This window comes from Oncorhynchus gorbuscha, linkage group LG03, assembly GCF_021184085.1.
Source record: "Oncorhynchus gorbuscha isolate QuinsamMale2020 ecotype Even-year linkage group LG03, OgorEven_v1.0, whole genome shotgun sequence".
Classification (NCBI taxonomy): Eukaryota; Metazoa; Chordata; class Actinopteri; order Salmoniformes; family Salmonidae; genus Oncorhynchus; species Oncorhynchus gorbuscha.
In genome coordinates, this window is record NC_060175.1 from 90,016,392 (window position 1) to 90,031,635 (window position 15,244).

At 43.4% G+C, this 15,244-nt stretch overlaps 1 pseudogene; it reads right to left on the reverse strand.

The window, feature by feature from the left end:
- The window catches only part of LOC124032174, a 308,194-nt pseudogene extending 300,241 nt beyond the window's left edge, over positions 1 to 7,953 (reverse strand).
- Between the last annotated feature and the right edge of the window lie 7,291 nt (positions 7,954 to 15,244).

Below are 15,244 nucleotides of genomic sequence, written 5' to 3' on the forward strand. Positions count from 1 at the left end.
CTCTCAGCTACCGCATGGCAAGCGGTACCAGAGTGCCAATTCTAGGTCCAGGTAGCTTCTAAACTTCTAACCCTAAGCCATAAGACTCCTGAACAGCTAATCAAAGGGCTACCCAGACCCCTCTTACACTGCTGCTACTCTTCTCTATGCATAGTCACTTTCAGTGTCCCCGCACATTGACTCTGTACCAGTACCCCCTGTATATAGCCTCACTACTGTTATTTTACTGCTGCTCTTTAATTATGATACTTTTATTTTCTACTTTAGTTATTTTTCTTAAACTGCATTGTTGGTTAAAGGCTTGTAAGTAAGCATTTCACTGTAAGGTCTACACCTGTTGTATTTGGCGCATGTGAGAAATACAATTTGATTTGTAAGTGTAGTTTATTGCAACTTTTTCTGGTAGTGGTGGTCTAGTTCAGTGAAATTGTGTGGGCTGGGGTACCGTTCTACCCAAAAACACATGCTGAAATGTTTGGTGAAAAAGGAATTTCTTTCCAGTGTACAGAGAATATCGCTTAGAATTCAGAGAGACAACTTTGTCCAACAATGCAGAAATGTGTTCATAAGAGCATTGGACAGAAGCTATAGAGGTTGTTGGTAGATACCTTCAGCTAGTTAAAACAGCAACCCACATTTGATGTAGTTCTATCCTTGTCTATTAATGTTCTGTATTATGGCATGTTGTGTGGATCCCAGGAAGAATAGCTGCTGCTTTTGCAACAGCTAATGGGGATCCTAATAAAATACAAATATCATAAAACTGTAGCACTGCGAGACAGACCACATTAAAACACCATATGCTGCAGCAGTACTCTGCAAGGCAGGAGATGGTAAAACCAGTGTGAATTGGTTCTCATTAACAGTTCTATCATATCAAGACAGTGCTGTTTAATACACGTGCCTAACTGTAAAATACTAAGATAAATAAACAGCTTTCTAGCCCACTTCAATCTGAGGTAACCAGCAGATTCCATAACTTATTTCTTTTAAATGGACAGAAGACATTAAAACAGTGCATACAATTTACTTTTATTGCCCACTTTGTCTCAATTTGTTGTACAAAAATACACATTTCCAGACCACCTACATTTACTGTATTAGGGATTTCCCCGGCCTAAAAACTGAGTGCTATGTTGCCATTCTACCTTAGCAGGGCGAGCTGAGGGCGACTAAAATGCTATCCATTAACTAGAGCCTAACGAGGCCACAACAAGCACAGAACAGGTCACTGAAGACAACATCAGTAATCAATGGCACACCCACTCCATTATCTAAGCTTCACAGGGGATCTAAACACCCTACCATATCCTTCTACAGCGTACCCTTGCTTCAAGGTAGTCTTCTACCAAGGTTGAGAACTGATACTGAATACTGTTTGTTGGTGTGGGAGGTCCACGGGTGGCTATGGATCATTTTGTTGGATTCCTCAAGTCTTACCCATTGTTAGGAAGAATTAAGGTCCAAATTTAATGTTAATTACTATATTTATTGACAATTATATGAACCCTATAAATAAATAAAAATATGGCCAATTTGGGTGAAATCAATTAGCCTAATTTCTCAGAGATCAAATTATATTTAAACAAAAGTGTTTAAAGAATACTAATCTAATCCGTTTCTAACTACAGAACATTTAAAATCAAAATCAGAGATTGAGTATATCGAAATCCTCTGTGCAATACTGCAGTCACTCATTGTAGGCACAAAGACATGCAATCCATCAAATGCATTTATAAAGCTCTTTTTACATCAGCCGATGTCACAAAGTACTATACAGATACCCAGCCTAAAACCCCAAACAGCTAGATGTAGAAGCACTGTGGCTAGAAAGGCAGAAACCTAGGAAGAAACCTAGAGGAACCACGACAACTCACCTGCCATTAGAGAACACTTAAGTTTCAGGTGTCTCGTTACATACTGCCTGCCAACAAATGGACTGTGTTGCCATGGTTACCACTCACCACACTACAGAATGACAGCCCCTGAAGCAAACACCTGTTGATTGTAGCCTATAGCCTTATAGGTCTACCCTGGCCTCTCAGGACTATGGATTACAGTAGTAACACCAGCACAGCAGATTGGAGATTTAAGGATGTGATTGAATGCATTAGACTTGGACTCACTTCAAGGCTGCAGGGCTGGCTCCGCTCTGGCACCATTAACCACCTCCAGCTAAGTGTTACTTCAAAATGCTCCTTCACTCAGACCATGGCGGCATCCCAGATGGCAGCCTAATCCTTACATAGTGCCCTACAAAAAAAAGTGTGAATAATCACAAAGTGGTTGGCATAGAAGGCATCCCTGGCCACGTCCTCAGAGTGTGCGTTGACCAGCTAGCAGGAGTCTTCAGCCAGTCTTTGTCCCAGGTGTCTCTGTAGTCCCCACCTGCTTTAAAGGAAATCACCATTGTCCCAGTGCCAAAGGGTTGTGTTTCGGAGGACGCATTGCTTTCGACCTTACTCTCCCGAGCCCGTATGAGAGTTGTAGCGATGAGACAAGATAGTAACTACTAACCATTGGATACCACGCAATAAAACTTTTTGTCCTCAATAAAAAGTGTTATGTTTGGGGCGAAAACTGGCATTGTGGTGTCATGAGAACAATCTCTCCCGCAACATCAGCAAAACAAAGGAGTTGATTGTTGACGTCAGGAAGCAGAGGGAACATGGTGTTTTCCCATTCGCGCAGGCTGTAGGCTATCAGTTCCAGACCATTTAAAACCAGCTAATTTTCCACCTCATAGGCTACTGTTCATTTAAAAAAAGTTTCAATTTGCTAGTCCGCATCTCGCAAGAATGAACAGTATACAACTTCTAGATATTTATTGATAGGACAGGCACCTGTCAGTCACAAAGCATGACCCGGTACAGTTTGTGTGCCGTGATTGGTTGCGGTCTAATTTTTTTTTTACATGGTGGGAGAGAGCATGATGCTAGTGAATTTGCAATGTCCCATGTAATGTACTATAAGTGGTCACAATGTGTCAAAATCAACAATTTAGTCAAATTATTGTTCTGACACATTAATCTATTTTCTTTCGTATAGCAAGCCACATGGCGTTTTGGCACATAGTAGGTTATTTACTGTACATTGATTGATTGACAACTGAACACCATGTGTTGTCTAGTTTATAAAAAGGTGTCGAACTGACAATAAAGTTGATCTCTTAAATCCCTTTGCCATTCCTAAATCATGCAATGTGGTTATGTCCATGGTATCGCATTGGGACAAGTAAACCAAAGGATTTTCTAGGATGTCCGGCTTGCCAGACAGTGGTGCTAAAATGAGTGCCTTGTCTCGTCAGTCAGTGTTGCCTACCGAATCGCAACGGTGAGAGAGACGTTCATTTGGCTCCCTAATTTGCATAAACTACTGGTAGGCCTAGGCTTTTTGACAACCATATGGAGATAAATTATGAAAACATTCAATGAAGATCACTGCAGGAACAATATTAGCATTAGAGAGCCTCATTCTGGTACAAATAATAATTAGGGCCCTCACAGAATCCAAAAAGTAAAATGGAATTCAACAATTAAACAAAAAAATCTTTTTACCTTAGTAGGGAACCATCTAAATGTATCAAGCCCAAGTTTATCATAAGACATGAGCAGAATGCAACACTGATTATATTTCCTGTAACCTTCAGCGGCAAGACTGCCCCATCTGTGCATGTGTCCACCAGTTTCTGCTCACTCCATCATTGTTTTTTTTTATTGCACATGTGATTAGCCTCACACTTGAATTGACCTCATAAATTAGTCTCCTGATGTGGTTTAAGCATTGTTGTGGACTTAGAAAATGTGGATGTTCTATTTTATTTTTTAATTGACAGTGAACTTGAAAAAACCTTTCCATTTATTTCAAGATAATGTAGGTTATTTGTAATGTTTTTGTTTGAATTAAATGCATAATTTCAACAGTGGCCATCCATATCTTGCAGTAAAACTTTAAAATACATCTAATCTAAAGGTTTAATGTTCTTAGACAATAGTCATAAACATACAGGACAATAAAATATTCAGAACTACTAACACTACACTGAATTCATGCACTTGAAGTCACTTAAGGTAGTGTCCTTCTACACAGTACCACAAAATGTTTGGATTCTGGGAGATGAACTTGATAAAGTTTTCAATCATGTCACTGTGCAGTCCTGATGGAATCAAGGCAGTAGAATGTACCAGAGGCCACCAAAATAGAGCTCCTCCCGCCAAACATTGAGGGCCGCCTGGCTGGCTACTTTTTCTATTGGGCTGGCTACTCTACATACTTGTGGAAAACACCGGAACATGCCCAGATCCACATCAACAGGGCTGCAGTACAGCAAGTCCCGAGTTAAGTTCCTTGGTGTCCACATCACCAAGGACTTGTCATGGACAACCACCACCACCATTCTGGTCAAAAGGGCACAACAGCGCCTCTACTTCCTATGGCGGCTGAAGAAATCTGGCATGCCGGCCCAGGTCCTCTCAAAATACAACCGCTGCACCATCAAGATTGTCCTGACCGGTTGCATCAAGGCCTGGTACGGAATAGCTCCATCCACAACGGCAAGGCCCTCCTGCAGCTGGTGAAGATGGCCCAGTACATTAGTGACCATGCTCCCAAACATCCCGGACTCAAAACGGTACCTTAGCACACCGCATCATCAAGGACTCCATACACAAGCTGTTCTCTCCCTTACCGTCGAGCAGACGGTATCGGAGCATGAGGTTTGATAGAAACTGTCTCCGAGCCTGTCGGTATCTACAAGACATCAGACTGCTGAACTGACCACCTGCACATTAGCACACATGCATGCTACACAATCTTTTATATTGCTCAGTTTATACACTGCCCCACCATTCTCCCCATACACATGTAAATATTGGACTATAAATTGTGCTGTACTGTATTATACTTATGCTAAAATATGTATTCTATTCTACTGAGTCATTTACTTTTTGTGTTCGTATTCTTATCTTTTATTGTTGTTGCTTTGTCAAGAAGGAACCTGCAAGTAAGCATTTTGTGTGACGATGTACACCATGTGTATCCCGTACATACGACTAATAAAACATAACTTCTGACCAGAGCTTTTTTGGTGAGCCCAAAAAGTGTGTTTTTTCTAGTGAGAAATTAAATAATTCCCCAGAGAAATTAAGTCAAGAACCATGTGGAAGGCTGGGCTGAAAGGAGTTTTAAGCAAATAGTCAACCTAGTTCAGCACAGAAACCGTGGTAATTAAATACAATGACCATAATCCATAGCGCTTTTGTTTACGGATTGTACAGAGATTAATACCTTTTACGCCTGCTACGTTCGATACACAGACTGCCTGAGAGAAGAATGTACACAATGAGAGAGTGGGATTAAGACAGTACGTGAAAGTATGTTTTATCTACTTTGAAGAACTTGCAAAATGATTTCATCAGACAGCTCTGTAGCATATTTAGGCAGGCTAGCCTTGCTAAATGGGATGACTAAAGACAGCACAGTATGGGGAGCACAGAGAACATTGTCTGGCTGGTTGCAATTGCCTGAGCAGAGATGAGATGACTTAAGGCACCACGGGAGGCTGCGGAGGGGAGGAAAGCTCATAATGTCTGGAACGATGTAAATGGAATGGCATCAAACACCTGTAAACATTTAATACCATTCCACCCATTCCGCTCCAGTCATCATCATGAGCCAATTCTCCCCAGTTAAGGCACCACCAAACTCCCGTCACCTGGTTGCCTAGGTCTTAACTGAAAGGATTTTTATTTTTTATTTTATAGCAGACATTAGGCCCTCCCGCCATGGAATGACAAAGGAATGAAAATCAAGTCTATGCATGAAACCAGGTTAGATGAGGGAGCAGAATAAAGAGATTTGACTAAATCAGTTAACTACACGACATGGAGAAGATGTAGGCTATTGAAGAGAATGCAAGGATGCTGTGTATCAAGAACAGGACAGACGAAGGTTGAGGGAGAAAGATGGACAACGTCGGTCTATCCAAAACAAAGGATTATATTACACTCAGATTTGATAGAGCCGATTCAAGCTAAAGGAATGTACAAGTTATGTTGAACTACAAAACTCTTAGCACCACTATTCTATAGCAGCTTATAAATCCCCTGCTGTAGTTCAATTTTATTATTAGCTTGGAGGCACTGGCATAAGTCGTCATGGGCGAGTCAGAGACTGTCACAATCCACAACCCCCCCACACACCTGATCCTCTCACTACCCCAGGGGGCCTGGGTCTCAGCTGCAATGATGCAGCCATCTACAAGCTTGTCTTATTTATGCCACTCCAACCACAGACATCAGTGTGCTGTGTTTCTGAGCCCAGTCAACCTCACAGCCGTGACCCAGGCCATTCACTGCCCATGGCACATAAGGCCTACACCTAAAGCACAGCACAGAGAGGGAGTGAGTGACATTAAGAGAGGCTTCTGGGAATTATGTGGGTGACTATAAGGGGTCAGGATTAAATAGAACGCATGTTGTCACTGCAGTGCTCATGTATGTGACCTGTGGAATCCATTTGGTTTTGTATGATAACCCATGTCCCCTGCCTTTTCTCAGACCAGGACCACGCTTAGATTATGAATTCAGTATGCCATAGTATGAAACTGACGTCTCATGAGAAAATACCTAACATTGGAAAGTATAGCAGGCTACAAAAACCTCAACCTTAAGAGCACAAACACTTGACATACCTGGTTTGACGGTCTTGATACGGATGGGCTCCCGAAAGTGGCGGATGACAGCAAGGGTGTCTCGGTTGGTCAGGCCACTGACAGGAGTGCCGTTCACCTCCAGAAGCACGTCCCCGCTGTTCGGTAACCTCCCGACGTGACAGACCATCGCCTCGGTAATCACCTGTCCCAGGTTCGGGAAGTAGCCTAGCTCCGCTCCCCCTAGTACCTCCACAACCGAGCCGAACTCACCGGCGTTCCCCCATGACACAGCGCACTCCTGGACTTTGCCTGACCAGTGCTTCTTCTTCTTCAGCGTTTTGGACATGTTTAACCCCTCGTGTAATCCTTGAGAGTCCCAGACACTGGCTGTTTGAGAGACGAGACAAGCAGCTATTCTCCTAAAACGCTATCACTCAAAATATTATTTTTGCACCGAGATGAGACAATCTGCTCACTGTGGTTGTAATCCATTCCTTGAGCAACTGTCATTTCAAAGCATTATCCGTATGAACAGCTCGTACATTGAATGACTGGAACGTCACCCGAGTGTCTGCAATTCAATAGACTGTAGCGCACGAGTATCTGCGTCAGTGTTATCGCAGGGGGCGAGATCAATCGCGGGGTACCTTGGGTTCTAACTCGCGCTAAATTCTTGAGTGGTTGGGCAATAAAGCTCTTACTTCTGAATCAGTAACCTACGTAACTTTCAGTGAATCGGTCTGAAACAGTTGTCTAATAGTCCATTGTGCACAATAGCCAATAAGTAAATGCTGTACTGATCCGTAGTTGAGCCTATGATACGCTACTCACATAGCCTAAACTCCACTTGAGACAGAGTCGATGTATCAATTTGATGAACAACATATCCTCGAACTACTACATCGTTGAATTGAGCACAAACAACTGTTGCCCGAATATAGCCTACAATTATTTTTCCAAAATTAGCCAGGTCCCAGTTTAGTTCCGCGCACCTGTTCTACATCCTCAACCTTGATATCAGCGACGCAATCCTTATCCTTAGAAACTGACAAACATACCTGGCCCCAGCAGCGAATAGATTCGCAGAACTCGCGTTGTGTAGTCTACTGCTGGCAACTTGCTCCTTATTCTTCAACCCAGCTCAGAAGCGCGCGGTCTCGGCAGTTGTGACGCCTCTTGTAGTCTTGTCTCCGATTCAGCCCAGTGGCTCACACAGCGAGGTATATTTCTAAAGGCGCAACAATCAGTGAAACCAACCATACGCTGGGAAATGGCCTAAACTTTTTTTTTCTCCTTCTTAACATGTTGATTTATTGCAGAAAAGCCCATCCAGCCTCAAATGACAGCCGGGGATTGGTTCCACCTCCAATCAGATCATAGGACAAGAGTAAAATATTGTAAATCAACCAATGGAAAACAATTGGGCGGGGCCTCCTCGCAGTCCCCTTTCCATGGACGCGGTTAATTTAGGTCGCCAAGCGTGCGGATAGACAGTTCTCAGTAGTTCTTTGGGAACGTTTTGGGACCCGGCAAGCAAAGCAGTTTAATCGAGCGCGCCCAGCAGGTGAACTATTGCAACAATATCACATTCTTCTTGTAGCCTGCAGATGCGCGCAACTAAATTGCCCTTATACCTGTAACTACACACTCCTCGGTAGATAACGACACACTACACTCCTCGGTAGATAGTTATGTTACTGGTTTGTAATTGAATGGTACAAATTAGCAGTAATAAATTAAACAAGTCAGTGCAATTACAAATGCATTCGCTGAAGGTAATTCCACGTGGACTAATCACGGTTTTAATACTTTAGGGCCAACAGAAAAAGCCTATCTATTTTCTCTAGTCATCTATAGAGGGATGTCCAGTCATACTCATTGGGTCAATTATTGCGTGACTGTGCCATCTTGTGGTTAAATCATGTAGATCCTGAAAATGTGTATATGCACGAGGCCTATATTGACGAACAGTAAATCTAGTTCTGATCAGAATATGTGAACGGAGCATGCCCAATTTCACTGGAGCGCGGTTCCCAAATGTTGGATGCTCTAATAGCGCTCACTTCATGAGCTTAAAGCATGCCTACTTGTTTTTATGTATTTCACCTTTATTTAACCAGGTAGGCTAATTGAGAACAAGTTCTCATTTACAACTGCGACCTGGCCAAGATAAAGCAAAGTAACACAAACAGTTACACATGGAATAAACAAACATACAGTCAATAATACAATTGAAAAAGTCCATATACAGTGTGTGCAAATGAGGTCGGATAAGGGATAATTGGGCATAGTGGCGAAATAATTACAATAGCAATTAATAACCTCTTCAACCTATGGGGGCGCTATGTCATTATTGGATTTAAAAAACGTGCCCGTTTTAAGCGCAATATTTTGTCACGAAAAGATGCTCGACTATGCATATAATTGGCAGCTTTGGAAAGAAAACACTCTACCGTTTCCAGAACTGCAAAGATATTATCTGTGAGTGCCCCAGAACTGATGCTATAGGCGAAACCAAGATGAAACGTCAAACAGGAAATGAGCAGGATTTTTGACGCTCTGTTTTTCATTGTCTCCTTATATTGCAGTGAAAGTGCCACGAATTAGCCTGCCCTTTCTATCGTTTCTCCAAGTTGTCTGCAGCATTGTGACGTAATTGTAGGCATATCATTGGAAGATTGGCCATAAGAGACTACATTTACCAGGGGTCCGCCCGGTGTCCTTTGTTGAAATTGTTGCGTAATCTCCAAGCTGCTCGCATTCATCCATGTGATTGAGACAGAGAGGAGACTTCCAGAAATGATATATCATGAAGAGATATGTGAAAAACACCTTGAGGATTGATTCTAAACAAGGTTTACATGTTTCCATCAATATTATGGAGTTAATGTGGAAGACATTAATGTGGATGAATGTTAATGTGGAAGACATTAATGTGGATGAATGTATTTTCATTTTTTTTTGGTAGCCAAACATGACGCAGAAAATGGACCGATTTCTCCTGCACAAATAATATTTCAGGAAAAACTGAACATTTGCTATCTAACTGAGTCTCCTAATTGAAAACATCCGAAGTTCTTCAAAGGTAAATTATTTTATTTGAATGGTTTTCTGGTTTTTGTGAAAATGTTGCCTGCTGAATGCTAACGCTAAATGCTATGCTAAATGCTGTTACACAAATGCTTGTTTTGCTATGGTTGAGAAGCATATTTTTGAAAATCTGAGATAGTGTTGTTAACAAAAGGCTAAGCTTGAGAGCTAGCATATTTATTTCATTTGCGATTTTCATGAATAGTTAACGTTGCGTTATGGTAATCAGCTTGAGGCTGTATTCACGATCCCGGATCCGCGATGGCTCGACGCAAGAGGTTTTAAACACTGGAGTGATAGATGTGCAGAAGATGAATGTGCAAGTAGAGATACTGGGGTGCAAAATAAATAAATGCAGTATGGGGATGAGGTAGTTGGATGGGCTATTTACAGATGCAGTGATCTGTGAGCTGCTCGGACAGCTGGTACTTAACGTTAGTGAGGGAGAGGATTGGAGGGTGGCCAATGTGCGGGAGCACTGGTTGGTCGGCCCAATTGAGGTAGTATGTACATGAGTGTATAGTTAAAGTGACTATGCATATATGATAAACAGAGTAGCAGCAGCGTAAAAAGAGGGGTTGCGGGGTTCTTTGACAACCATGTGGCAATGGTGAGAAACTTTGTTTCTGGAAAGGTGGAATTTTTTAAAAGTAGAAGCTCAAATTGTCTGGGCACAGACCTGGATAGTAAGACATAACTCTACAGGCTATCTCCGCCCCCTTTGGTAGTTCTATCTTGTCAAAAAATGTTATAGTTACGGATGGACATTTCAGGGTTTTTGGTGGTCTTCCTAAGCCGGGATTCAGACACAGCTAGGACATCCAGGTTGGCAGTGAATAAAACAGCCTTAGGGAGGAGGATTCTAATGTTAACATGCATGAAATCAAGGCTTTTCCGGTTACAGAAGTCAACAAATGATAGTGCATTGGAGTGGAGCTGGGCACTCAGGACCTGGATTAAGCGCAACATCACCAGAGGAACATAGCAGAAGTAGGATAAGGGTATGGCTAAAGGCTATATAAACTGGTCGTCTAGTACGTTCGGAACAGAGAGTAAAAGGAGTAGGTTTCTGGGCAAGGTAGAATAGATTCAAGGCATAATGTACAGACAAAGGATGTGGTAGGATGTGAATACAGTGGAGGTAAACCTATGCATTGAGTGACGATGAGAGAGATATCATCTCTAGAAAGATTACTTAAACCAGGTGAGGTCACTGCATGTGTGGGAGGTGGACCTAAAGGGTTAGCTAAGGTGTACTGAGCTGGGCTAGAGACTCTACAATGCATATTGACATTAGGGAGAGGCATGCGTAGCCGAGTGATCATAGGGGTCCAGTGAGTAGCTAGGCGGGCTGGAGACACTGTGATTCAGACAGCTAGCGGGCCAGGGCTAGCAAGATAGCAGAAGGGCCTTAGAGGGACATCGTGACGGAAGAAATCTGTTGTATCCCCCTCGTGCGGTTACGTTGGCAGACCAGTCGTGATGGATCAGCAGGGCTCCGTGTAGTAAAAGGGTCCAGGCCAATTGGCAAAATGGGTATAGTGACCCAAGAAATTGGCCAATGGGCCTCCTCAGCTAACAGTCCGATATGCTCTAGACCGCTAGCGGGCTGCATGTAGAAGGCTAGCAGATGGGCATTCAGGGGACATCGCGACAGAGGAGCCAGTTGAAAAAACCCCTCAGGCAGATTACGTCGGTAGTCCAGTCGTGATGGCTCGGTGGGGCTCTGTATCAGGGGTGCTGCTATCAGGGGTGCTGCTATCAGGGGTGCTGCTATCAGGGGTGCTGCTGTCAGGGGTGCTGCTGTCAGGGGTGCTGCTGTCAGGGGTGCTGCTGTCAGGGGTGCTGCTGTCAGGGGTGCTGCTGTCAGGGGTGCTGCTGTCAGGGGTGCTGCTGTCAGGGGTGCTCCGTATCAGTGTGCTGCTATCAGGGGCGCCGCCAGGAATTTTGGGCCCCATGGAAAGATATCACATTGGGCCCAAAAGATATCACACCACCACACCAACCCTGCACAATTGCTGTAACCACACACCTCTAGAACCCAATTAAAGCTTTAATTTGCAGGCTTGCAACTCTTGCAGTCCAATATTTACTAACAGTGAGCTGTGAAAATATAACACTGTGCAGACATGCATGCAACATTCTGCATACAGTGGAATTCACTATTTGATGCAAGACTGATACACTCTATAAGAAATGTGCTAAATGCCATCTTTTACAGTATCAAGAATGTTACCATTAAAATTACATTTAATGGAAAATTATCTTAAAATGAATGAATAACTTAAAGTATAACTTAAATATAACCTCTCCAAATAAATAAATTAACATTATCGTCTGTAGAATGTAATACAAAATTACAATCTATTCAAAATAATAAAATCAGCAGCAGATGTTTGAACTAAGTATACATACCAACTATAAAATAAGCAGCTGTAAAAGTGGAAATGGAAATGAAAAGGCCTGATGGTGGCGCTAGAGGAAAGGTCAAGTGGTCACCAAATCAATAGGTTTCTTCCATTTGGGGTCTTGATTGTGCACAACAAATCTTATGGAAATCCAGCCATTACTTTGAGATATATCATGTTCTCAGCCTGTGGGCATCATGTGTGTAGTGATCCAATATCCACAGCCATGCCATTTAACAGTCATCACTGGCCCTTGCTCAGCCTTACTCGCCAAGAGCCAATCCTTCTTGCTAGCAAAGTCCCTGATCAAGTCTTTGAAGTCCAGCTTTCTAGCTAACTGACTGCAACGCCTGCCCTGGGACATAGTGGACCTCAAAGAGTTTATCAGTTATACCTTACTGAAAGCTCTCGCCACCAGCAACATTCACAGGCAATGTGCAAAATATACATAAAGCAATACACACTTGTCCAAAAATGCTTTGCAGCTGCATCTTAGAAGATACTAGAAGATAAATTATTCTACCATTTTTGCAGTGGTGTGGAACCAAGTCACTTATGTTGTCCATAGCAATAAAAAAACACTGTTCCGAAACATCGTCTGTTGCACTGTCCTTAGCTCCTTAGTCTCCTCTTGAGAGATCTCATTGTGGAATTTCTTCATTTTCCTCTGGCGGCGGCGTTCCTTGCTAAATTGAGGTGCAACATCCATTTGCGTAGCAATCAGTGTTGCCTCAGACAGGAGAGATTCCCATCCATCTCTAAGAGCCTGCATCTCTGTGTCAAGTGAGATTTTCCCTGACTGGAGAATCGCATTGCAGTACCTGAAATTATGCCAACTGACATGTCATTCAACACAATGCTGCTCACCTCCTTCAGTTGAGAGTAGAGCTGGTTCAGGGGTATGGAGAGACGGGGCTGGTTCAGGGGGATGGGGAGACGGGGCTGGTTCAGGGGGATGGGGAGACGGGGCTGGTTCAGGGGGATGGGGAGACGGGGCTGGTTCAGGGGATGGGGAGACGGGGCTGGTTCAGGGGGATGGGGAGACGGGGCTGGTTCAGGGGGTGGGGAGACGGGGCTGGTTCAGGGGGTGGGGAGACGGGGCTGGTTCAGGGGGTGGGGAGACGGGGCTGGTTCAGGGGGATGGGGAGACGGGGCTGGTTCAGGGGGTGGGGAGACGGGGCTGGTTCAGGGGGTGGGGAGACGGGGGCTGGTTCAAGGGGATGGGGGGACAGGGCTGCTGAGCCTGAAGCTGCATCTGTTTGGCAGGGAAACTGATTTAGTATGAATAGCTTGCTAAAAGTTTGCCTGCTTTGATTAAATGTTGTCTGAAAGAGGAGCGAAATGTAAACACTCAATTCTCTGTGAAGATATTAAGTAACTAATGTTAGGGTAGCAAAAGTAGCCCATTTCAATATGGACTAAGCTAACAGTTTAATTTCCACCACTCACGGACTACACCCACCTTCCTTTGTGAAAAATTGGGTGACATACTGTCGCCCTTTCTTATGTCTTTCTTTTCGTTTTTGGAAGCCAGATGTTTCTTTAGGAAGCTGAGACATGATGCTGTACCGGCACTCCTTACTCACAACTCACTGCTAGTAAGTCGTGCCTGGTTTGGGGGCAAGACCAAACCATTTCATGTAAATAGGGGGGGGGGGGGGGGCACAATAGAGGCTCTCTGGATGTTTACTTTTTGCCAAAAACAAGAAAATGTTAGTTGTATTAGTACACAGGTCCACCCTGGGCAAGAGTGACCAAAAGGGTGTTTAGCATCCCCAGTGGCTCTGCCAGTGTGGAGAGGATATTCTCTGCTGCTGGCCTGCTCTCTAAGCACCAGCCCATGAGCCTGAAGCCACAGACTGCAGCCACCGCCCTCTCAAAAAATGAAAATAACTAAAAGTAATTTTACTTCAAATGAAATACAATTTTTTTTTAAATGTAATTCAGCCTATATGCGCAATTTATAGTCTGTGATAATTGAATACAACAAAATGTTGTTTAAATGCTGAACGCTTTATGTCCCTACCAGCCTATTGTGTTGCCCTCGTACATGCTCCACAATGTATATCTTTGTATAGGCTAAAACCTTGAAATAATGTAGCCAAAATAATACATTTTTGTTCCTTCTTAGGCTCCCCGTCTGGCTCCTGACCTATTTAGAGTTTTTATATGCTGTTTAATGACATGTAGCCTATTTGAAAATATGATAAATGATGTGTGCTTCTTACGTTCCCCTTTTCATGTTCATTCAAATACTTTTCATTCAAATAGGTTAAATTTCATATTTATCATCATTAGTCATTTAGGTCAACATTGGATCATTCAGAGATCCTCACTGAACTTCTGGAGAGAGTTTGCTGCACTGAAAGTAAAGGGGCTGAATAATTTTGCACGCCCAATTTTTCAGTTTTTGATTTGTTAAAAGAGTTTGAAATATCCAATAAATGTCGTTCCACTTCATGATTGTGTCCCACTTGTTGTTGATTCTTCACAAAAAAATACAGTTTTATATCTTTATGTTTGAAGCCTGAAATGTGGCAAAAGGTCGCAAAGTTCAAGGGGGCCGAATACTTTCGCAAGGCACTGTATGTATATGAGCAGTAGATGAGAATGTAGGCAGGGCTTTCTCCTATAGAGCTCCATTTTTATGGAATGGTCTGCCTACCCATATGAAAGACGCAGACTCTGTCTCAACCTTTAAGTCTTTACTTAAGCCTCATCTCTTATAATTGAGTGTAGTCTGGCTCAGGAGTGTGAAGGTGAACGGAAAGGCTCTGGAGCAATGAACCGCCCTTACTGTCTCTGCCTGGCCGGCTCCACTCTCTCCACTGGGATTCTCTGCCTCTAACTCCATTACAGGGGCTGAGTCACTGGTGCTCTTCCATGCCATCCCTAGGAGGGGTGCGTCACTTGAGTGGGTTGAGTCGCTGACGTGGTCTTCCTGTCTGGGTTGGCGTCCCCCCCCCCGCTTGGATTGTGCCGTGGCAGAGATCTTTGTGGGCTATACTCAGCCTTGTCTCAGGAGGGTAAGTTGGTGGTTGAAGATATCGCTCTATTGGTGTGAGGACTGTGCTTTGGCAAAGTGGGTGGGGTT